The sequence below is a fragment of the Phascolarctos cinereus genome, unplaced genomic scaffold (assembly GCF_003287225.1).
Source record: "Phascolarctos cinereus isolate Bilbo 61053 unplaced genomic scaffold, phaCin_HiC Scaffold_2;HRSCAF=192, whole genome shotgun sequence".
NCBI classification, from domain to species: domain Eukaryota; kingdom Metazoa; phylum Chordata; class Mammalia; order Diprotodontia; family Phascolarctidae; genus Phascolarctos; species Phascolarctos cinereus.
The window spans coordinates 57,233,829-57,258,458 of NW_027555625.1; the positions used below are offsets into that span (position 1 = coordinate 57,233,829).

General features: G+C 46.4%; 1 protein-coding gene across 1 annotated transcript in view; it reads right to left on the reverse strand.

Annotated features, from left to right (window-relative positions):
* Window positions 1-24,630, reverse strand: part of GSE1 (Gse1 coiled-coil protein) — an 804,746-nt gene that overhangs the window by 148,904 nt on the left and 631,212 nt on the right.

Below are 24,630 nucleotides of genomic sequence, written 5' to 3' on the forward strand. Positions count from 1 at the left end.
CAGATGAGAGGTATTGAACAGGGGGGTAGACCTGGACTCAGGAAGACCTGGTTCTAAATCCCAGCTACTAGCTCTGTGACAAGGGGCAAGACACGTAGCCTTTCTAGGCCTCAGTTTCCTCATCTGTAAGAAGGGGGCAAAACTTCACAGGGTTTGTTCTAAGGGTCAAAGGAGTTCATCTTTCTAAAGTCCTTTGCAAACCTTAAAGTTATATTTTAAGGCTGGCTATTATTATTGTTGTTGTTATTGTCATTATTATTATTATTATTATTAGATAATAGTCTTTAGAACCCCGGGTGAGGCTCTTCCAGCTCCACCAAACTGCCTTTCCCAAGGCACAGGTCTGCCAGATTTCCATGCTTTCTGCTTGCTGTGAAGCCTAACTATCATCCTTTGAGGGGAGGAGGGGGTCCTTTTCCTGGATACATTAAAGTAACTGAGGCCAACATATGGCCTGCTGAGAAACAAGAATCTTTTCCTCCTTCCAGTTCCTCTGGCTCTGACCCCTCCCCCTCAAAACTGCCAGCCTGCCTAATTTTCCAGCCCAGAGGGAAGGAGCAAAAAAGGTTCCATCTTCTTGGGTAATAAGGCTTAGAGAGTAAAGCAATGAGCTTTCCTTGTAGGGAGCACACTTATCAGCCTTCTCAATCACCACACCACCACTCTCTGGGCTCTAATGAGATGAGAAGAGCTGGAAGTGGAGATGAGAGAGCGGCGCAGGGGGTGGAAGATGAATGAGCATCTTCCTTTCGCCCCCCAATCCAGCCACCCCCTCCCCAAAGAGACTGTTTTTCCAAATCCTTATTAAAACCATTTGCAGTCACAGGCCCCATGCCAGAGCTGGGCCTCGGGCCCAGTGCCAAAGTATCCACCAGAGTCGTCCCAACTCCAGGCCCTTGGTAATGTGCAGAGTTAACAAAAACCTGAGTTTGTGCCGAACCCAATGGCCTGGTTTCTGAAATCAAGAAGAAAGTTGCCCAGTTTCTCTTTCTGCCCTTTCATCCACACGGAAGTCTTTCTCCATAATGCAGTGAGCTATATGTGTCATGGGCCAAGTCTCCTAACTTGGTGTTAGGGCACTGACCTTGGAGTCAGGACCTAAATTCAAACCGTGTGTGTGTGTGTGTGTGTGTGTGTGTGTGTGTGTGTGTGTGTGTGTGAATGTCAGAGAGAGAGAAAGAGAAAGAGAGAGAAAGAGGCCCTAATGAAGTTACTTAATCTCTCTTTACCTCAATTTCCTCATCTGTAAATTGAAGTGGTTGGCCTCAATGGCCTTCAAGGTCCTCCTAGGTCTAAAGCTATGATCTTATGACCTTTCTAAATATACATGTATGTGTATGTGTGCATATATACATATGTAAATGCATGTGTGTATATATATATACATATATATACATAATTATGAAATTTTCTACAGCTAGATGGACTCATTTGGACACTGATTAGACCCTGATTAAGGTACTTTCTAGCTATAAAACATAGGCCTTATGAACTTTTCAAAATAATATATTATTATGAAATTATATACATGTGTGAAGGTGGGAGTGTACTACATAAAGCATTAGAGTAGGAGTTAGGAAGACCTGAGTTCAAATCCTCTGTCAGATACTTACTGGCTATGAGACCAGGAACCACCACTTAATCTCTCCCTGCCTTAGTTTTTTTCATCTGTAAAATTAGGATAATAATAGCAGCTACCTCACAGAGATATTTTGAATATCAAATGAAATAAAATATAGGTTAAGGGCATGGCAAACCTTAGGTATTATTACAGATATATACATCTACACACATACATATAGAGGGTATAAATTCCTTAATTCCCTAAAAGGAGGCTGGGCCACTACAAGATCTTTTCTTTTTCTAACTCCTGCTAAAGTCATCTGTTCTGCACTGTAGCTACTGCCTGTCATATCCGCCCTAATAGACTATAAATCCTGTGAGGGATAGGATTATACCTCATTTCTTTAGTGCCTGGCACATAGTAGGCATTTAATAAATGTTTAATGACTGAATGACTGACAGATTTCCCTTCCCTTCCACCCCCAGGCTTATAGTACAGGGCTCTGAACATATCAAGTACTCAATAAATTGTTATTGGATAAACCAGTCTCTTCTAAGTCCTTTGCAACTCCCAAGACCTACAATTCTAGGATTTGCTTGGATAGGGGAAAGAAAAAGGGAAACGATGTCTACGTTTTTCCTTTCAACCAGAAGAGTCCCCAGAAGAATCCACTTGGAATAACCCAGTGGACTGGGTTCAACCTGGCTAGTTCCAATCCCAGGGTTAGGCCTGTCCTTTCCCCTCCCCCACAACTGAGGATGAAGCTGACTTCTCTCATATCCTGCCTGTTACCGAAAAGGGTGGGTGGTTCTTATTCCCTTGTTTCCATGTATGGGGGTAGGAGTAAGAGCAGCCCCTTCAAAGGATCACAGCCTCAGAGCTGGACAGGACTGTCAGACAGAAAATGTCAGAGCTGGAAGAGGCCTTGGAAATCAACAAAACCCCGTCACTTTACAAAGGTCAGACAGCTACTAAGCAGCGGAGAGGGGATTTGGCCTCAACCCTGGGACGCCTGCAAAAACATCCCCCCTTCCCCCCAAACTTGACTGAGCCTGGCCTTTCCCTTCAGTTCAACTGGGATTATCATAAATTAAATCACAATGCCTCAACGGAAATGTGTGATACTAACACATCTCTATCCAACCCGTCTGTTTTTAAAAAAAAGCTTCGAAGAACATCAAAAGTCACTTACAGCTTCTAAAACCAAGCACAAGGCCAAGACTGCCAGAATCCAAAATGATGCCATTTTGCTACCTAAGGAGAAACTGAGGCCTCAAATTGTAGAATATGAAGCCAGAAAGGGCCTTGGAGATTGTCTAGTCATTTTGAAGAGAATGAAATTTCCCAGAGGAAGAGACTTGTCCCAGACAGAACACAAACTCCAGGAGGTTGAGTAAAAATAATAATAGCTTTCGTAATAATAATAGTTATAATGCGACAGCTAGGTGGCTCAGTGGATAGAGCAGTGGGCCTGGAGTTAGGAAGATGTGAGTTCAAATCCAGCCTCAGACACTTTCTAGTGCCCTGTGCTGACCCAGGGCAAGTCACTTAACTTCCATTTGCCTCAGTTCCTCATCTGTAAAATGGGGACACACTGGAGGAGGAAATGGAAAACCATTCCAGTATCTTTGCTGAAAGAACCCTATGGACAAAGTCCATGGGGTCTGAGGGAGTTGAACACAACCGAACGACACAGAAACATTAATAATATCTAAAATGTAAGCTCCTAGATAGCACAGGCTTTTTTCATTCTGTAATAATAATGATAATGATAACAATGAGCATTTATATGTATTTTAGGGCATGAAAAGCACATCCACATCAGAACCTCACAACAATACAATGTGGTAGGTACTGCTATTATTCCCATTTTATAGATGAGGAGACTGATGCTCAAGAGGGGCTAAGTGACTTGCCAAGGCATATAGCTACAAAGGATCAGAGGCAAGATTCAGGGTCTTCTTGATCAACATACTGGCCAGCTCCACTTAGTGCATTTTATATCCCCTGTTACAATCCCTTTGTAGTACTCTGTAGTACATTGTAAGAGGGGAAGGTAACACTGAGTTGCAGAAGGTAGGACTGCACTGGAAACCTGGCTGGCCAGGCTTGCTGGGCTCTCTCTGCCTCCCCATGACTCCTTCCCCCAAAGTCCAGGGGTGAAAGGGTACATAATGTGCAGGCACCCGAGGCCAGGATGGAATGCCTGCCTGTTCCCTTTCATTCCCCAGGGATGGCCAGGCAAGCAGGGGCTTCTCAGCTGTGAGCAAGGCCCCCTGTTAGCCTGGGCTCTGGCGCCAGCCAGCCAACCTGCCTCCCTCCCTTCTCTCCCTCCCTTCTCTCCCTCTCTCTCTCTCCCTCCTTCCCTCCCTCTGGCTCTGGCACTCACAGTCCAGAGGCATAAGCCTGCAGACATTTATCCACAGCATTAAGGTGAAAAACCTGATTAGAGGGTTATTTATCCCTCCAGCCCAGCCTGGGGCCATAAAACCCGGGGACACAAGTGCGGGGAGCAGCTGTTCCCGGGCTCCCTCCAGCCTCCCAGGTGTCAAACAAACAGTCCGGGAGGACCTCCCCTCCTGGCAGTTGTTAGGAAACCCCTGCCAATCACCTTTACAGCCTTATCAGGGCGCCAGCCGGAGGTGGGGGAGGGAAGGGAGGAGCCCACAAATTATCTAAAGAATAACAAGGCTTCTTATGCAAGCAAGGAGAGGAGTCCACCTGTTCCAGGGAAAATGGAAAGGGGGGGAGGAGCTGGGAAAGGGGCTCCTTTAACCCAGGTTAGAGATGGCCTTCGATGGGGGGGGGGGAGAAAAGCAGGAGTCTTAGAGACCTGATTTCTAATTCTAGCCTGGCCACCAACTTGCCTAGGACACTGGACAAGTCACATGCCCACTTGGGGGCTCTTTTTCTTCCCCTGTGCGATGATAGTAAGGTCCCTATGCCCCTACGACCCGGGCAGCTAAGTGGTGCAGTGGATAGAGCACCAGCCCTGGAGTCAGAAGGACCTGAGTTCAAATGTGACCTCAGACACTAGCTGTGTGACTCTGGGCAAGACCCTTAACCTTGACCACCTCAAGAGGAAAAAAAGAAAAAAAAGGTCTATGATATTATTTGAATGAAAAACTGTATTAAGAGCAGCCTCAAAAGCCAGGAAGACCTAGATATTCAGGTCTTTCCTCTGACTGTAGTCCCAGTGACTTTTCACCTTTGGTGCTCTAGACATTCTCTAAGACTATAAATTAATGATGAGCATTGACAGAGGGAGGTCCTACCAATTAAATCACAGGTCCAGTCCCCACCCCTAGTTCTTTATGTCCAGCACAGTGTGAAGAGCCAGGGATTTTACAAATACAAAAGCAAAGCCAGTCCCGGATCTCCAGGGGCATGCCATCCAACCCAGACTGTGGAGTGGTGACCAGAGACTGGGACAGAGTGAAAGTGGCGATGGTGAGTGGGGAGTAAGTTGACCCGCCTCTTCCTAGAACAATAGCAGAAAAGATCGTATCTCTGTTCCAGGCAGCTAGGGAGAGGATGGCAGGAAATAGGGAGTGAAGGTCAGCTAGAGGCCCCAAATGCAGAACAGCCAGGCCCCAGGGTGAAACTCTGGAGATGAAAGGGTTAAAGTCGTTTAAGAATTACAAATGGGTGTCCTCCTAATAGTCCAATGAAGTAGGAGATAAAAGTTTTATTATCCCCATTTTACAGATGCAGGGACAGTCTTCCTTGCCTAGTCCAAGATCACACAAAATCCTTTTAGTTTTCAGACCATTATCATCATTTTCATCACCATCATCATTGTCACCAGAGTGAATACTTACATAAGCAAAGCACTTCACAAATATTTACCTCATCTGAGCCTCACAACTACTCCTCGAGCAGTGGTTCTCCAAGTGTGGAGAACCCCTGCAGATCCCAAAGGATTTCAGGGGGTCCTCAAAGTCAAAGCCATTTTCATAATTACACTGTTGTTCAGTCATAGCTGACTCTTCCTGATCCTGTGGACCACAGCATGCCAATACTTTCTAGGGAGTTTTCTTGGCAAAGAGGCTGGAGTGGTTGGTCATTTCTTTCTCTGGTGGATTAAGGCAAACAGAGGTTAAGTGACTTGCCCAGGGTCACAACAGTAATAAGTATGATTTGAATTCAGGTCTTCCTGACTCCAGACTCATTGATCTATCTACTGAGCCACCTAGCTACTTCCTAGGCAAATAGAGCTAGAGTGACTCACCCAGGGTCACACAGATAGTAAGTATCTGCGGCTGGATTTAAACTCAGGTTTTCCTGAATCCAGACTCATCGTTCTATCCACTGAGGCACCTAGCTACCTCATAACAGACTGAGCCATTTTAATTTTTTAACACAGTGAAGGCTGATAGAACCCATATAAACAAAAGCTCTTTGGGGTGAGTTTCTCAATAATTTTTTAAAAATATGAAAGGATCCTAAAACCAAAAAGTTTGAGAGTGGCTATTTTAGAGAAATGACTTGAACTCAGATCTTCCTGCCTCTAGAGACCCTGGCCCATCTACCTTAAATACAAAAGTTTTCCTTCTAAGGACCTTCAGTGCCTCTCCTAGGCAGAAAGGGGAGGTGTCAAGAGCACGGTCTTGATGAGAGCTGACACGTGTACATATCTCAATGGGTCCCCACAACCACCCTATGTGCCAAGGGCATTCCGGTCACCCCGATACACACTTGCCTCCTGTCACACGGCTATGAAGAGCCACACATGAGACTCGTACCCAGCGCTCCCTGACTCAAACAATGTCTGGCACTGTTCCAGCCTGGCTCCCTATCTACTAGGGGAACAGAAAGGGCCCTGAGTCAGGAGAACTAGGTTTCAAATCCTGGCCTTAACACGTCCTTGTTGTGTGGCCTTGGCCCAGTCACATCCCCCTTTGTTTCTGCATCTGTAAAAATGGGGATTAGTACATGTGGCCTCCCTACCTCACAGCTGGTGTCAGTGAAGTACGACTACTGTTAGTCATAGTCATCTGGTATTTATTAAGCACCTACTATGTGCCAGGCATTGTTCTACGGATACAAAGAGAGGTAAAACCAGTCCCTGTACTCAAGGAGATCCCTCTAAGGGGGAGTCAACATACAAACAACTACACACAAAATGCAGAAAGGATAAATTGGGGGTGGTCTCAAAGGGAAGACCCTAAGAAGAGATGGAGGGCTGGGAAAGGATTTTGGCAGAAGGCGAGGCTTGAGCTGAGCCTTAGAGGAATGGAGGGAAATGTCAAAGGTGAAGATGAGGAAGGAGAGCATTCCATGCATGGGGGACAGCCAGGGAAATGCTCAGAGTATCTAGTTCAAGGAATATGGCAGAGGCCGGGGTCACTAGATGGCCGAGTAGAATAAGATGCAATGAAACAGAAAAGGGGGCAAGGGGCCAGATTAGGAAGAGTTTTCAAAGCCGAAAGGAGGCGTTCATACGAAGTACTGACCAACGAATCAACGTGCTTCCCAGTTACAGAACTGCAAGCTCCCTAATCATTTCAGCCTTTCCTGACCCAGGCCACTTCAAGAGCTAGGCCACAAGTACCAGTTTCTGCAGCATCAGTTAGGAGGAGCTGAACCATGTCATGTCTTTCTCCCATACCTTGACCCTACTGCTACTTTCAAGGCCACAGCTGCCATACTTAGGACTCCATAAGTGGCTGGTAAAAATCCTGGGCAGAGAACAAACAAATGGCCTCCTACATTATGCCTTGGGAGGGTGGGGGGAGGACTGGGCACTTTCCATGAAAGCTCCACCACCCATTTTAGGATTTCAAGGGAGAAAAGCAGCATTAGTGGGCCTTCTGCCCGCTAGCACATGTGACCCTGTGTATTCACTCTCAGCTTTTCTCAGGGAAGGGAGTGCCAAGGTCTCTCCCATGACCCAAGCAACTGGAATGGTGGCTAAGCAAATATAAACACAAGGGTGCAACAATCAAACCTCACATTTACATAATACCTTTATGGTCCAGCTAGACAGACCAAAGGACCAGGGGATCACAGATCCCCAAGCCATAGGAAAATAGGAGGAAATCATTCACTATCCTCCTTTGGAAAAAGGGCTCAGACTAAATCTGCAGGCACCTTCTGGCTCTAAATCCTATGATCCTATGACCTTATTTCTTAACACCTAAGCTGTTCTCAAACACTGGGCTTAGAATACAGAACGTTAGGGCTGAAAGGGAATTTAGAACCCAGAACAAAGGAAAAGACTCTCTGGACATTGTCAATATGGTGCAAGCCTATCATCTTATAACTGAGGATATTGGGACCCAGAGAGAAAGGATTTTCTCCCACACCTTGACCCTACTGCTATTTTCAAGGCCACAGTGGCCATACTTAGGACTCCAATAAGTGGCTGGCAAAAAATCTTGGGCAAAGAACACACCAATGACCAAGGTCATACAGGAAGGAAGGAAGGAAGAAAGAAAGGAGGGTGAGTGAAATAAAAATAGAAAGAAGGAAAGATAGGAAGGAAGGAAAGAGGGGGAAGAAGAGAAGAAAAATGAAAAAAAGGAAAGATAAAAAGGAAGGAAGAAGGAAACAGGAAAGAACAATAGAGAGAAAGAAGACAGAGAGAGAAAGAAAGAAAGAAAGAAAGAAAGAAAGAAAGAAAGAAAGAAAGAAAGAAAGAAAGAAAGAAAGAAAGAAAGCCTCTTTCAAGGCCAAAGGGCTGATCTGATGACTGCCTGGCTCTGGTGATAAACCCAGCTGTCAGACTACAATGGGAATTCCCTAACAAACCTCCTCCCCACATCCCTTCAGCCTCCTCAGTCCCCACACAAGCTTCCCCTTTAGTGAGCCCCAGGAAATGATCTCCCACCACAGGAAGATAGGGCTCCTGGCTCCACTCTAACCCTCCCTGCCAGATCCCAGACCTGACTGCCTCTGGACTACAGTCATCACCGGGCACTTTGCATGAGAAGCACCACCACTGATTTTGAAATCTGAATGGTCCTGGAACTGGAAGATACCTTCTAAGACACCCTTCTCATTTTTGCAGGCCAGGAACTTAAGGTCCAAGGTGGGAGCTCCAACAGTAACTGAGCAGGGTGTGGGACTGAGGTTTTCTGACTTGGACCAATGCTCCTTCCCTATACCAGGCTGCCTCTCTATGTATGATTCAGGTAAAGCAGGAAGCCGGGCCTTCCTTTTATCCTGGACACCCCGAACTTCGTCACTTGAAATTTTAGTTGAGAATAAGGGTTCTTTGCCTTTGTTTGTATCCCCAGTGCCTGGCACATCGTAGGCGCTTAATAAATGCTGATTTGGCAGTCAACCAACGTAGTCTTTTTATCCAGAGACAGCTTGGTCTAATGGAAAGTAAATTGGCTGGCCTTGAAGTCAGAAGACCTTGGGGTCACATCTAAACTCTGTCACTACTCCCTGTGTATTCTAGGGCGAGTTAAAACTTCTCTGAGACTCATTTTCCTCATCTGTAAAATGAAGAAGTGACTCAATATCTCCCAGGTTCCTTCCAAATCTGGACCTTGGGATCCATTGAAGCTATCGAGTTGCTCTGCCTGCTCTGAATGAAGGTAAATGTGACCAGGGGGTCACCAGGACAAACTGGAAGGCTAAGGGAACCACGGAAGAGAACACAAAGAGGGGGGGAACTAGGGCATATTCTCAGATCCTGTAGTAATTAAAGGACTAACCCAGAGAAGAAGGATTATTGGGATTATTATTACATTAATTAAAATATTTTATTATATTCTTCTTGTTGTTGTTATTGGTCCCAGAAGGAGGTATAATGGTTTGAACGGGTACGAGTTACAGAGAGACAAATCTGGAGTACATGTACGGGTGAACTTTCCTGTCTAAAAGTGAAGTAGGCTGTCTTGAAAGCTAGAGAGCTCCCTCCCCTATGACTGAAGGTGTATCCAACCAGAAGCTGGAGACTATTTTGTCAGGGGCACTGTTGAGGAATACTGCTTAAACCTGGAGAAACAAGTGGCAAACCACTCCGTACCTTTGCCAAGAAAATCCCAAATGGGGTCACAAAGAGTCAGACACGACTGAACAATGTTCCTTAAACTAGCTGACCTCTCCACAGCTCTGAGATTCTCAGGAGAGACTATGAAAGAGCTTCATTCTTTTTCCTCAGGCCCTCTAACTCTCTCATGCAACTACTTCCAGGGCCTGTCTGCCTGCTGCTACCTCATCCCTCCTACACAGTGACCCTGAGGGGTTCCACAAGGTTTCTGGGAGGCTCATGACTTGCTCACAGTCACACAGCCAGGGATCATCAGAACGGAGACCTGTATCCCACCTTCTGACTCCAAGTCTAGGGAGGGCTCTCTGACCACTCTTCCACGCTGCCTGGATGAAAAGCTCAGGGCCTCAAGGCTCAACGTGTTCAGACTGCTGCTATGGGCCCCTCTCATCTTGCAGTTTTCCATTGTCCCTGGACTCTACCCGAACCTAAAGCCTCACTGTCCACTCCAGCCTGGAAGAAAGGAATGAGGCTGAAATTTTCTTCTATGAAACCACAGCTCTCTTCCCTCTTTGCCCCTCTGAGATACTGAGTCACTTCCTTTTTGTGTTTTGCCTTCCATATCGTGGGCCCCTAGCAACAAACACACTGTCTGAACAATAGCCACCAGCAGCCATCTCTAACGTCCATCAAGGGAGGGAATCTTAGACAGCCCTCGTCTTGTTCTCCCCCATTTTACAGATGGTACAAATGAGACCCAGCACTTCAGAAGTGACTTAGCCAAGATCAAACAGTGAGGTAGCTGGTGTCAAAGCCAGGACTCCTTGTCTAACTCTTGCCCAATCTGTGTAACCCAAATTTAGTCTTGTGTTTTTCTGCTGGGAGGCTCCTGACATTTCCTTCTCATTCATTCTCCCCACCCTGGGATATTCCTCCATTCACAGCCCTCTTCTTACTTTTATTAATGCATATGTACAAGTCCCCAGTATGTCAGGCAGACGCCTTCTGGGCCTAGATAAAAACAACCTGCCTGCCTATGTGCAAATATGGTGCCCGGGGGGTTACAACCACTCAGTTTCACAGGTAATGTAAGAATGATCCTCACTTCACAGGGAAGGGGAAATCACGCGGCTGAGGTTGCACAATTGGTAAGCAGCATAGACAAAATTCAAGCAACGCTCCAAGGTCCAGAGCTGGAAGAGCCCTCGAAGGCCAGATGCCCCAAATCCCTCATTTGGATGGAGAAACTGAGGCCCAGGGGGCATAGATGACTTACCCACAGTCACACAGGTAGTTAGAATTAGTGCTGAGATTTGAACCCAAGACCTCTGGTGCCAGAGTACAGGGCTCTTGTACTACACTGAAGTATACTGCCTCCTCTGACTGAGTCTAGCACTCTTGCCATCTATATACCAATACTTGGCTACCTCAAGCCTAGGTATAATCCATACATAGCAATTTGCCATTTTTGAAAGAAAGAGAACAATTTTATAAATATTATCTCATTTGATTTTACATCAGCCCTGCAAGGGGAGTGCCAAGATGATGTCCATTTTACAGTTGAGGAAACTGAGGCAGATAAGTTAACTACCTGACAAAGCTAATAAGTGTCTAAGGCCCCATTTGAACTCAGGTCTTCCAGACCTTTAGCTGCCTCAACACCCAGTACTGCAACATCTTTGTTAAACAAGATGGGGACCCAAGCCACCTAATGCCAAGCATAGCACTCAGGTTATACTTCCTCAAGGTTGGATACAGACAGTAATGCTCTGCTCCCATCTCTCTGCCAAGCTTTGGTAACGTCTCAGCCCCTCACAGACTGGAGGCCAGCAGTCTCTCAAAAGTGCTATGTTAATGGTCCGTAGATAAGTAGGACTGAATGGGGACATTTACACATCATGTAGTCTAATCCCCTTCTGTTATAGGCAAAAAGAACTGAGGTCCAGAGAGGGGCTTTCCCCCCTGGAGTAAAGCAGAAGGAATGGGGACAAGACCCTAAGTTTTCCAAGGGCCAGTCCAATCATCTTCCACTACACCAAGCAGCCTTTCCAGTGTTCTTTCTTCTGGGGAAGGGAAAGAAAAAAAGGAGGAAGGGGGAAAGGGAAGGAATGGGGTACTGGCTGGGTTTTCTCAGTGAGCTGGAAGGAAGGGTCACTACTGAGCTGGAAGCAAGAGAGGGGAAGAGAGAGGGTAGGAAGGTGGAGAGTCTGTTTGAGAGGCCTATGAATCTTGATAAGGAGTTTTACCGGGCTAGCTCTGGCCCAGTTTGGGGACAGCAGAGGGTGGCGGCCGCACACTTGAGAGATAACCTATAAAAAACTCTCCCAAGCACTCTGTAGCCAGGGTGTGGCACCCTGCCATGGGCTGTCACCCCAGACCCACAGACTGAAAAGCTCAGTGTGTTTCATTACACAATGAAATTCTCAACCACTTCAATCTCCTGTTCTCATGGAAAAAAAAAAAGACTGTCTGGATAAAGGGCAATGATTAGGATTGTGGATGCCAAAGCTGGATAGAGTCTCAGAAGCCATCTGGTCAATCAGTCAGTAAATGAGCATTTGTTAAGAATCTACTGTGGTTCAGCGGATAGAGTGCTAGATCTGGAGTCAGGAAGACCAGAATTCAAATTCAGCCTCAGACACTTACGAGCTATGTGACCCAGGACAAGTCACTTAACTTCTGTTTGCCTTAATCCCCTGGAGGAGGAAATGGTAAACCACTCTGGTATCTTCACCAAGAAAACCCCAAGGACAATATAGTCCAGAAGGTCAGGAAGAGTCAGACATCACTGAATGACTCAACAACATGGTGTTAAGAATACTAAGAAAGGCAAAATAGATAGTCCCTGCCCTGGAGGAGCTCATAATCTTGAGGGAGAAAACAACAAATAACCACGTACAAAACCCAAGCCACATAAAAACTACTAGGAAGTAATCAGCAGAGGGAAGGCACACCCAAACGGGAATCCCCTCCAGGAATCTCCTCCCTCCATGACAAACCCAACAACTCATCAATCTCTCCACTGCCTATGGGCCTCCGACAGTAGGCCTCAGAGGCATGGTATGGCAGTACGGCTCTGTCCAAGAGACACCGGCTGAGAGACCAGGATTACGCCCCCACCTCCCACATCTTCCAGAGGACTCAAAACAAGGCACCTGACCTACCTAGGCTTCAGTTTCTTCAAGTGTCAAATGTTTATAATACTCCTCAACTACAGACCTCACAGGGTAGTTTTGTAAACCTTAAAGTGCAGCAGTCACGGAAATGACAATTTATCAGCTTCCACAGCATCCCAGGCCACTTTTGGACAGCTGGAAGGGGTTTTTTAAAAGCTTCCTAGAATTTACAATGGAAGAAAGGAAGGGTGAAAGAGAGAGAGAGAAAAGAGAGAAAAGGGGGAAAGAATGAGAGAAAGGAAGAAAGGGAGAAAAAGGAAGGAAGAAAGGAAGTGAAAGGATGGAAAGAAAAAGAAAAGGAGAGGGAGGGTGAGAAAGAGAAAAGGGAAAGAAAGAATGAAAGAGAAAGGAAGGGAAAGCAAGGGAGAAAAGGAAGGAAGAATGGAAGTGAAAGGAAGGAAAGAAAAAGAAAAGGGGAGAGAGGGAGGGTGAGAGAGAAAAAGGAAAGAAAGAATGAAAGAGAAAGGAAGGGAAAGAAAAGGAGAAAAGGAAGGAAGAATGGAAGTGAAAGGAAGGAAAGAAAAAGAAAAGGGGAGAGAGGGAGGGTGAGAGAGAAAAAGGAAAGAAAGAATGAAAGAGAAAGGAAGGGAAAGCAAGGGAAAGCAAGGGAGAAAAGGAAGGAAGAATGGAAGTGAAAGGAAGGAAAGAAAAAGAAAAGGAGAGAGGGGGGAGGGTGATAGAGAAAAGGGAAAGAAACAAAGAGAAAGGAAAGGGAAGCAAGGGAGAAAAAGGAAGAAAGAAAGGGAAAGGAAGAAAAGAAAAAGAGGAAAGGAGAAAGAAAAAGAAAGAAGCAAAAGGAGAGAATGAAGAAGGGTGTGAGAGAGAAAAAACAAGAGAAAGGTGGGAGAGAGGCAGAGAGAATAGGAGAGAGGGAAAAAACCTAACTTTGTGGTGTTAAGCAAGTTCACCCACCACTGTGGGAGTCAGTTTCCTTCTCTGTAAAATGATGGGTTGGGCTAGATGAGTTGGAAGGTTCCTTTAAAACTCTAAATACTACCTTCCAGCTGGGATTCGAAGACATTTCCTGTTAAATTTAATACAAAGGAAAACAAGCAAACAGACAAATAAAAATAAACCAGTCTATTTTAAAATTCAACTTAAAATCTGGGACCCTACAAGGAGTTGGCAATCTCCTTTTAAATACCCTTTTTCTCTAGAGCATTTGCTAAGATTGTGTATTAAGGATGGGCCATAAAAATAAATTGCATTGTAAAAGTGGCCCTTTTACTGACAACCTTAGCTCTGGGGTTAAATGTCTAATTTCATACCATTATCCACACGGAGATCAGGTAAATCAAAGGGCACCTGGGACTCCCTGCCCCTGCTCCTGCCTCTGGCCTGGCACAAAGTGGGTTAAAACAGGGCCTGGAGGGACAGAAATGCTCTTCCAGGTGGCTTCCTCATTCCAGCATTAATACCAGTCAGTGCACCAGTACCAAATGCTACCCACATACAGCTGTCAAACACATTAAAAAGAAAAAAAAAAGCCCACAACGCAATGTAGCAAATGACAAAGTATAATGAAAATTCGAACTGCTAAAACAAATATAACCATAAAAAGACTGGAATCCTAGAAAAGCTATCTATGCAATGAAGCAGTTTTCGGCTGTATGGTGATAATCACCTAATTATACTATTAATGACAGTTCAACCTGCTCTGAAATAAAAGGACATTCTTCCATAACAGGATACCAGCTGTTTGTTACAGATGTCAAACATCTTTAACACATTATTATTAAGGGGGAAAAAAAACTATAAAACTTACAGATCCATATTTCTCCCCCCTCCCTCCGGGTAAAAATATCACATTTAACCATGTGCTTTTATGGTGCCTAAGTGGGAAAAATAGAAATAAAATTTAAAAGCCCAAAGGAAAATAGATTGGGGATGGGGGTGGGAAGGGGAGGCAGGGAAGGAGGTGGGGGAGAAACAACATGTCACAGATTCTTTGAGCTGAAAAGGACCTGAGAAATCCTCTGGGGCGGGGGGGGGGGGGGGGGGGGGGGGGGGGGGGGGGGGGGGGGGGGGGGGGGGGGGGGGGGGGGGGTCTAGTGAAGCCTAGAGAATTCTCTGCACAATCATGATTTTAAACATGTAAGATAAAACACATAGATTATATAGGAAACTAATTATTTATTGGAACTTAGTTATCAAAATATTTTTAAAAACAAATTTATGGGCACCACGTTAAGAACCTGGGACCTTGTCCCACTCTCTCATCTTACAGCTGCAAGGGACCTTATTCAGTTTACAAAGGTGGAAACTTAGGCGGGGGTGGGGGGGGGGGTGACTTTGATAAGGTCTCGTGGCATGTTGGAGTCCTGGCCCACGACCAGTTCTACCAAAACCCAATGCCTCCCATCTTTCTTTCCCTATGAATGGAATTCGTAGGATTCAAAGGTGGAAGGAACCTCAGCAATGACCTAGTTAAGTCCCAGTGAATCCTTTTACAGATGAGGAAACTCAGGTCAAGTGAGGTGGGATCACTCTCCCAAGGTCACACCACCAGGACTGGGCTTCAAACCCAGGCCTCCCTCTGCTCCCATGCCTCTCCATACTCTATGGTAATAATTTGGCCACGTTTCACTTCATCTTGAATCCTTCTCCAGTAAAATAATCCAAGAGCTGGGAATGTTTATTTAGGAGAGGGTAGCACAGTCTCCCTGTGACTCAGGCTGAGTTCCCCTGTAAACCAAAATGGTCAAATCGGCTGTCATTGGCAGGCGCCAAATCTGAAGTGCCCCAGGCTACTGGGGGGTGGCCTCAGTCTGCCACCCAGCCTTGCCCTGAACTCAGCAGACATATGCTCTGCTTTTTATTTCCTGCCAGTATTTCTTGAAAGCATGTGTGCCTTTGACATTTTGTAGCGCCAAGGTGTAATAAATATCAAACTTTGTCTTCTGACAATAGGCAGCCACATTTAATCAACTGGAGTGTAAAAAGGTGGGGAGCCCAGGAGAGAGAGCAGAAGCTCCAGGCAGGCATCTGGTTAACTCTTTCAGCAAAGGACTGGAGGAAATGAAGCTGAGGTGGGGTGGGGGAGGGGAGGGTGAGAAATGCAAGCTAGGAGGGGGAGGGGGAGAAACGAAGAAGACAGACACCTCCTCCTCATGTTACAGAATCTTGGCTTTGGAGCTGGAAGGGACCTCAGACAGAGGTCATTTAATCCAATGCCCACATTTTACACATGAGGAAACTGAGTCCCAGAGAGATTAAGTGACTTGCCCAAGGTCAACACGGGGCAGGAATGAATAGACCTAAAGACTTTTAACTCAAACCCACTGACTCCATACTTAAGTCTTCTTTTCTGCCTCTCTAAAACAGACCGAACCAGGGGACTTCACAGAACACAGAATAATCCTTTAGGGAGGCAGCCTGATCTGATGGAAGGAATGCTGGATTTGACTTCAGAAGGCCTGGGCTTGAGGCCTGCCCCTGCTTGCTACTCATTATCTGGGTGATGTGGGGACAATGCATTTAATCTCAGCCTCAGTCTCCCGATCTGTAAACTGGGAGGGTTGGACCAGATGAACTTTCTAAGGTCCCCTTCCAGAATAAAAACCAGATTATCCTGAAATCCAAACTGCTATCACACAGGACTATAGAAAGATCCTCAGACCTGAGTTCAAGCCACAGTTCTGGGGCACTCAGCTGCGTGACTGTGGGCAAATGACTTAGCCTCTCCGTACCTCTTTGTACATCCATAAAGCATTTTGTAGGGCAGCCAGGTGGCACGGTGAATAGAGGAGGATTCATCTTCCTGAGTTCAAATCTGGCCTCAGACACTTACTAGCTAGCTAGGTGACCCTGGGCAAGTCATTTCACCTTGTCTGCCTCAGTTTCCTCATCTGTCAAATGAGCTGGAGAAGGAAATGGCAAACCACTCCACTATCTCTGCCAAGAAAACCCCAAAGGGGGTCCCGAAGGGTTGGACGTGACTGAACAACAACAAATCACTTTGCAAACCTTAAAAGTGATCTGTTATTATCTCAGGATCTTCCCAGGAACCAGGTGGGGTAAGCAGGGCAGGGATCACTTAAGCCAGTTTGACAAATGAGTTAAACTAAAGCTTAGGGAGTTGAGATAATTTCTCCAAGGTTACACAGGCATTGTCATATTGGCGTGTTCTGTGATTCCTTCACTCACCCACAGTCCAATGCTCTGCATGCTAAGGCAGAAACAGCACTAGCCTGGAAGCCAGAGGATCTGGGTGCGAATTCTGTGGCTATCATTCCCTAACTATGCTACCTTAGGTGAGTCACTTGATTTCTCTGGGTCTCAGCTCCCCACATCCTGCATGTAGAATGAAGGGGCTGGACTTGACCAGCAATGTCCCTGGCAGTCCTCCACCTGTGACCTTCTGTACGAAAAATGGGGATAATGATTACAGCCTTCCTGGTTGCCACTTTGCTGGGGGCAGAGAGTGCAAACTCTGAAGTCAGAGGAGATGAATTCACATCCCACCTCTGACCTTTATTACCCAGGTGACCTTGGGAAAGGACCTTAACTCCCCTCATCTATAAAAGGAGGGACTGAGCTGGATGGCCTCTGGGGTCTCAGATCCCATGACCTAGGGAAGCTGAGAGAATTTGGCAAGCAGTCTGTAGGTATTTACCTGGGTTCTGTCTGTGTAACGTAGGGACCACAAGTAAAACCCCGACTCCAACAGCAGCCGCCTTGGCCCATTCACAGCCTCAGTCTACCCCCCTGGCCCATTCACAGCCTCAGTCTACCTCTCTAGCCCATTTACAATCTCAGTCTACCCCTCATGCAGATACAGAAAGGGAGGCCACGATCAGGTCTAAACAAAATATAGCCTTCGGCCGACCTCAACACATGCTGTGTCGTAGGGGAAGGCTGGAGGAGGGAGGTAAATAGGATGGTTAGGGATCTCTCTGCAAAGGGGTGACATCTAGAAGGAAGAAGGAAGACAGCCACCAAACACACCCATTGCACTGGAATAGAGAGGGAAGGTGACCTGGATGGGAAAGCTATTAGAAACCATACCAGAGGAGGAATGATAGAGGGAACTTGGGTGGGGAAGTAGATAGTGTACTGGATCTGGGGTCAGGAAGACCTGAGTTCAAATTTAGCCTCAAGACATTTACCACGTATGACCCCAAGCCAGTCACTTAATGTCTGCCTCAGTTTCCTCAACTGTAAAATGGGGATAATGAGAGCCTGCAGCTCCCAGGGTTGTTTTGAGGATCGAATGAGATAAATCTGTAGAGTATCCTACCTCTGTTCCTTGAACTCAGGTCTTCCTGGCTCCCACGTCAGCTCTCTAACCACTATACTGTGTGCCCCTCCTCTCACTGGAACTTGACTATAGAGCTGTAAGGAGCAGCTAGGTGGTACAGTGGATAGAGCCTGGAGTCAGGTAAATCTGAGTTCAAATCCAGCCTCAGATACCTACTGGCTGTGTGACTCTGGATAAGTCATTTAACCCCTATTTGCCTCAGTTCCTCATCTGTAAAATGGGGACACACTGGGGAAGGAAATGGCAAACCACTCCAGTATCTTCGCCAAGAAAAACTCATGGACAAAGTCCATGGGGTCAAGTAGAGCCGGACATGACAGAACAGTAGCGACAGCCACACAACTGGAAAGAACAATAAAATAAAGCCAGATGCTGCGTAATTATAATGACCAACCCTGGCCCAGGGAAGGAGATGAAGAAATGTACCCCTCCCCTTCAATGGAGAGGTAAAGGGATAGCCTTTTAAGACCTGGTCACTCTTTAACTGCTTTTTTTCTTTATTATAAGGTAAGGTTCAGTGTGAAGGTGGGATGGGGGAGTGAGAGATCCAGAAATAACAGGGAAAGGCACTAATGAAACTTTGTCTAAGGAAAAAAAATGAGCAGATTTGACAAGCTAACCAATAATGCTCCTTAGCTCTAACCGTCTGGGGTCCACGCTCCCATTCTGGCTCTCTGCAATTGGTCTGCAAAACACAGAAATTGTTCAGGGCTACCATCAGGCTCTGTCAAACAGGCAGGAGGAACCCATGGCCCAGCCCAGAGCCCTTTTCTCCTCCAAGCAGGCCCAGGCTTTTTGGACTGTCATCTGTTCAGATAAGATGGGTCAAACCTGTCTGTATTCTGTACTTCCAAGGACACCATGGCAAATGTGTCCTGAACCAGTGGCCCAGCCCAGGAACTGCACTGTGACTTTCAACCAGGAAAGTCGGAATAGAAAAGAGAAATAAAGACTGGATTTGGAGTCGGACACCCAAACCTGGGCTTCATTCCCACTTGTTCAACTTCCTAAGTGTGGACAAGTCCTTAACCTTGCTGCGCTCTCACTTTCCCATCTGCAAAATGGGAGCTGTTCCAAATGTGATCTTCTGGAATACTGCCAAAGTATCCAGAGTTTCAGGTGTGTCCAAAGAACAGGTATAGCCCACATCTCCTTGATTTTTATTTATTTATTTTTGGTTAGGCAACTGGGGTTAAGTGACTCGCCCAGGGTCACACAGCTAGTAAGTGTCAAGTGTTTGGTCTGAGGCCGGATTTGAACTCGGGTTCTCCTGACTTCAGGGCCAATGCTCCATCCACTGCCCCACCTAGCTGCCCCCCATCCATATCCTTGAATAGGAGGATAGTCAGCTCAATTGCTGCTCCTTGGGAAGCAACTTTGAAAAAAATGTATGATCTCAACAGTTTGGATTCTTTCCCTATTGCTATGGGTCAAGTCCCTCTACTCTCCTCCTTCTCCTTCACCCCCCCATCCCCAATTCTGGGTGTAAATTCTTCCATGAATCAATGTGACCACAGTCCCTGCCCCCAGGAGCATCATTTCACATAGTATTTCAAGGAACTAGCGACATGGCAGAACTCTCCACCTGCCTGAACCACTAAGATTTCTCCTCTGCTCATAAGAATCACTGAGGGGGCAGCTAGGTGGTACAGTAGATTACAGCACTGGTCCTGAAGTCAGGAGGATCCGAGTTCAAATCTGGCCTCAGACCAAACACTTGACACTTACTAGCTGTGTGACCCTGGGTGAGTCACCTCACCTCAATTGCCTTAAAAAAAAAAAGAATCACTGAGGTGGTACACAAAGTATGATTCTGAGCAAGTCACTTAACCCCAATTAAAAAAAAAAACAACAGAGCCATTATAGCAGCAACAGTGGCCAGGACCAAGCTGCACTGGCCAAGATGTGTGACTTCTCAGGGGATTGGAGAGCAGGGTTCTAGGAGGCCTCCAGCTGTTTGACCAAACAGGGGATGGAAAGATCTCACACAGCCAGGGTGGGGACGGTATTGCCAGCCCTGGACCAGTACCCTACCAATGTTGAAATGCTCAAGGTCATAGGGGATCCTAAGAGTGAGGAGATGAATGGGGAGGTGCTAGCCTCGGAATGCTTTCCCACAACACTGCAGACACCAGCAGGGCACACTCGGAGGTTACGGAGGGGAGCAGCACAGTCATGGGGACTGAAATACAATTCGTCCTTGTCCCTCCAGGTGAGAAGATGACAGAGGCAGAAGGAGGTGTTGGTGGCAGGGCATGAGGACGCCAATAGCTGGGTCATCTCTGAAAAGCCAATCCGGATGGTGCTGAATGGCTGAGAAGAGCTCCTCTTTCCAGGTAGGACCCCACTTTCTCCTCCTCTTGCCCCCATGCAACTATCTACATCTTCTGGGCTACCTCCAAGCCTGTACGTCCTCCTTAGGTCACATGCCCTCTGCTTTCACCAAATAAGCTGGTCATCTGCTCCTCTGGAGGAAACATAGGACCAAAGTGATCTCGTTAGTTTCTTTAGTTAGTTATTGATACTGACCAGGGTGCTCCAGCTGACTTTAGGACAAAACAAAAACTCCTTTGTTTGGCATTGAAAACCTTTTACAATCTGGCTATCAGGGTAGCTAGGTGGCCCAGTGGATAGAGTGCTGGGCCTAGAGTCAGGAAGACTTGAGTTCAAATCCAGCCTGTGTGACCCTGGGCAAGTAAGTCACTTAACCCCCACAGCCCAATCAAAAAAAAGAAAAGAAAAAAACGGATTTTGCATTATTACCAGGGAGTAATCTGCCTTCATTAAAGCTACGTTTCATCCAAATTAGGCTCAATCTCCTACCTCCTTGCCTTCCTCCTCCTTGCTCGTGCCTGAAATATCTTCCCCCTGTTTGGTAGCTTCCGAGTTTCCTTCAAGGCTCAAATCAAGTAGTACTTCCTGTAAGAGACCTTTCCAGATCCCCCCAGCTGTTATTACAAAGTGGAAAAAAAGCACTCAATGGAACCTTAGTGAGCTGGGTTCAAATCTTGGCTCTGTAACTCACTAGCTGTGTGATCCTGGGTCACTAACGTAACCTTTGCGGGCTTCTTTGCTTCCTCATCTGGATGGCCCCTAAGGGTCCTTCCAGCTTTATTTAGATCTGTGATCCTAGGATCACTGACCACCAGGTGATGGAGTTTTTGGTCGTCACAGTGACCCACAAAACAAGCTATGCCCAGAATTGAGGGTGAGAGTGGGAGGGAAGGAAGAGAGGAGGGAGACTTGCTCTATATCTAGGGAAAGAACCCAAACTGACAAAATCACAGATTTTTTTTTAAAGTACTGAATGAAATAAGCACAAGTGCAAGCACACATGTGCGTGCACACACACGCATGCGCACACACACACACACACACACACACACACACATACATACATTCTTTCTCCATCTGTTCTGGGAGTTTGGATGCCCCCAATAGACTTTCCTTCTCTCCACCCACCAATAACAATAAAAATACCTTATATCTGTCTGGTCCTTCAAACACTGTCTGTCACACACATTGTCGTACATTAGCTCCTTGTTGGTGGTAATATGGTTAGGGACTGAAGCCCGAGGAACTCTTAGCATTTCCCCACTGCAAACCAGGGTGAGGAACTTCCCCCTGGTAAACCGAGGCAAAGTCTTTTCTTCAATGGGAGCTCCCAGAAGGATCGGACTCCAAAGCAGTGAGCTAATGAATTCCTTAAGAAGCTTGGCACCTTTAGCACCAGCCCTGGAATCAGGAGGACCTGAGTTCAAATCCAGCCTCAGACACATGATACTCACTAGCTGTGTGACCCTGGGCAAGTCACTTAACTCCATTGCCTCACTAAAACAACAACAAAAAAAAAAAAAGAAGAAGCTTGGCACCTTGGGTGCTTAGAGCCAGCATACTAATGAAATCCAGAGTCTCCCTACCCTCACCAAAGAACCCAAGAAAGCTCCAAGTCACCAGATCATAGATTCTAGAGCAGCCCTCTGACAAATGAAGAAACTGAGGTGCAGAGAGAAGAAAGTGATATCTAGGTTCGGATAGCTAGTCAGAGGCAGGAGAGGGCTCTGAACCCGGGTACTTATTCCACATTTAGTGCTTCCCTATACCAAGCTCCATCTCCTATTCCCTGGGCTCTGCTCTGCTGCTTGATACCCTGGGATGGATCTGCCAGTCCCTGATACCTGGGTTGTACAACTCCTCCTTCAGCAACAATGCTTCCTTTAGAAAGCCTCGGGGTAGTTCTCCAGCACGCCCCTCATCCCCACTGGCCCACGGAAGGCCTAAGGCATTAGTATACACACTCCCACTCCTTCTTATGTTCATTCCCAGACTTTCCCATTCTCTTTTTTCTCCTTCCTCAAATAATCACAGAGAAACTAGCAAATGTTTGACATAGTTACCAAGACAACAGGATTTAGGACTGGTGAAGAGGTCTGAAAGTTAATTCTGAGGCAACAAAAGAGGGGAGAGACTACTATAGAAAACTTCTTCATATGTGGCCATGAAGGCTAAAGTTCAAAGGGCCCCAGGTCAGTGGCCCTGGGACAAGGTGATGCCAGACTTGGCCTTCTCAGGTTGCTAATCCTTCCCCTCACTGCCTACCAATCAACTTTCTTTGCCCGCTCTCCTGGCAAGAAAGTTTGATTCATTCTTGGCACTGAAATAAAGAGTCTGGGGATGTGGACTCTGGGGCATAAAACAATTTTCTCTCTAAGCATCTTGTCCGTCACAGCTTCCTATGAACCAGGCTCAAGCACTGGGGTTACCCAGTTCCGCTCCTGAAGCATGTGGGGTGGGAGGAAAGGAAAGGATAGAGAGTGAATGGTCCTCCAAGCTCAGATGTTGGGCCAAGCTTAATTACATTCTTATTGATACAGAAAATGCTGCTCTGTGCCCATTTCTGCCCTCTCCTACTTGGCCCACTGACAGCTACACTCTGCAAAGTGGCTCTAAGAGCCTAATCAGGAATGTACCAACCTCTCCCTGGTGGCAGAAGAACAGTTCCTCAGAGCCCACGCTCAACAAACTTTGCTTCTGAAAGAACCACTCAGACAGAACCTTCTCCTTCCATCAGATTCTGGAACCCTGAAGGGAGAATACTGCCCAGCAGCATTATTCTAGAACCCTTAGGGGAGAACACTGCCCAGCAGCATCAAATCTCACTCACCACACCATTCATCACCAACAGCAACTATTTCCTGAACACTACTCCATGCAAGGCAAATTCTCCTTCCTCATAATTCCCAACTGCTCTGTGTTCTGCTCTCTCACCTTCCCCTCATTAACACTCTAACATCTGAACTTGCTGGTAAAGCACTTAACTTCTTTTCATATTTCCTCCTCCTTTCCACCCCTCTCCCAATGTCCTCCTCCGAGCCTCCTAGCTCAAGCTGCTCACACAACACATGCCTTCTCCCCCACCGGGGGCATTTCTTTTCACTGGCTGTTGCCCATGTCTGGAATGCTCTTTCCCTCTTCATCTTCCCCATCTGACTTTCATCAGGTCCCAGCTAAAATCCCACCTTCTACAAGAAGCCTTTCCTATTCTCTTCAGTGCCAGTGCCTTCCCTTGTACCATGGCTATGTACCATGTCAATATTTTGTTTGTACATAGATGTTTACACAATGTCTCCCCCATTAGACTGTGAGCTTCTTGAGAGCAGGGACTGATGTTTCACCTTTCTTTGTATGCCCAGTACTTGCAGGGGTGGGGAGCCTGTGGCCTCAAGGCCACATGTGGCCCTCTAGGTCCTCAAGTGGGGCCCTAGTCACCTCAAGGCTGCAGGTTCCCCACCCTTGGTCCAGTGCCTGGCATAGAGTATGTGTTTAATAAATATTTGCTAACTTGACTGGTTGACTTGTCTTTGTACCCTTCTGAACTTCCTTCAACTCTCTTCTACAGATTTAAAAATGTCCCATTGATACTCCTTTCTTCTCAAGGATTTACTTCTCAATAAAAGGGTTTTCTGGCTATTTTATTTTCCCCTTGCTTAGTTGGAAAGATGTGAACTCTCCATTGGGCTTCATGTTCCCTGGGATGGTTATGATAAAAAACAGATTTACAGTAAGATTAGATCTTTCAAGTACATCACTAGCAATATTTCAGAAGACCTGGAGATTTTGTCAACGTTGCTGCTGTCCATCAAGGCTGATTCAACACCCTTCATCTATTAGCAGGTGGCATTTTGGACCGACTGCGGTCAAAGAATTTCATCCCTCCACCAAGCTGAGCATCAGGTGATGTGCCTCTCTCCAAAGATGGTCCTCAGAAGACAGACATGGACTCCAGCATGATAGGAATGGCCACGAGTTTGGGGACAGAACCTGCCAAAACTCAACAGGGCATTCTCTTCTCCATCCCCCAGCCTGTGAGGATCTGATAATTAGTGCACCCCTCACTGAACCCTTTCAAACAGGCCAGGACACCAAGTTTCTACTCATCCAGCTGGTTGAACAGGGATTCCAGCATTTGGTGACATTTCACCCCACCAGTAGAGAGACAAAGTCATTCACACATACACTCCAAGCCTCAGTAACCTCATCTGTAAAATGGAAAGCACATTCCTCAATCAATCAATCAACATTTAAGAAAAAAGCAAAAGTCCCTGCTCTCAAGGGGCTTCCACAGCTACTGTGAGAATCAAATGTATGATGTAAATAAAGTACTTTGCGTGTTTGAAGGCCTATA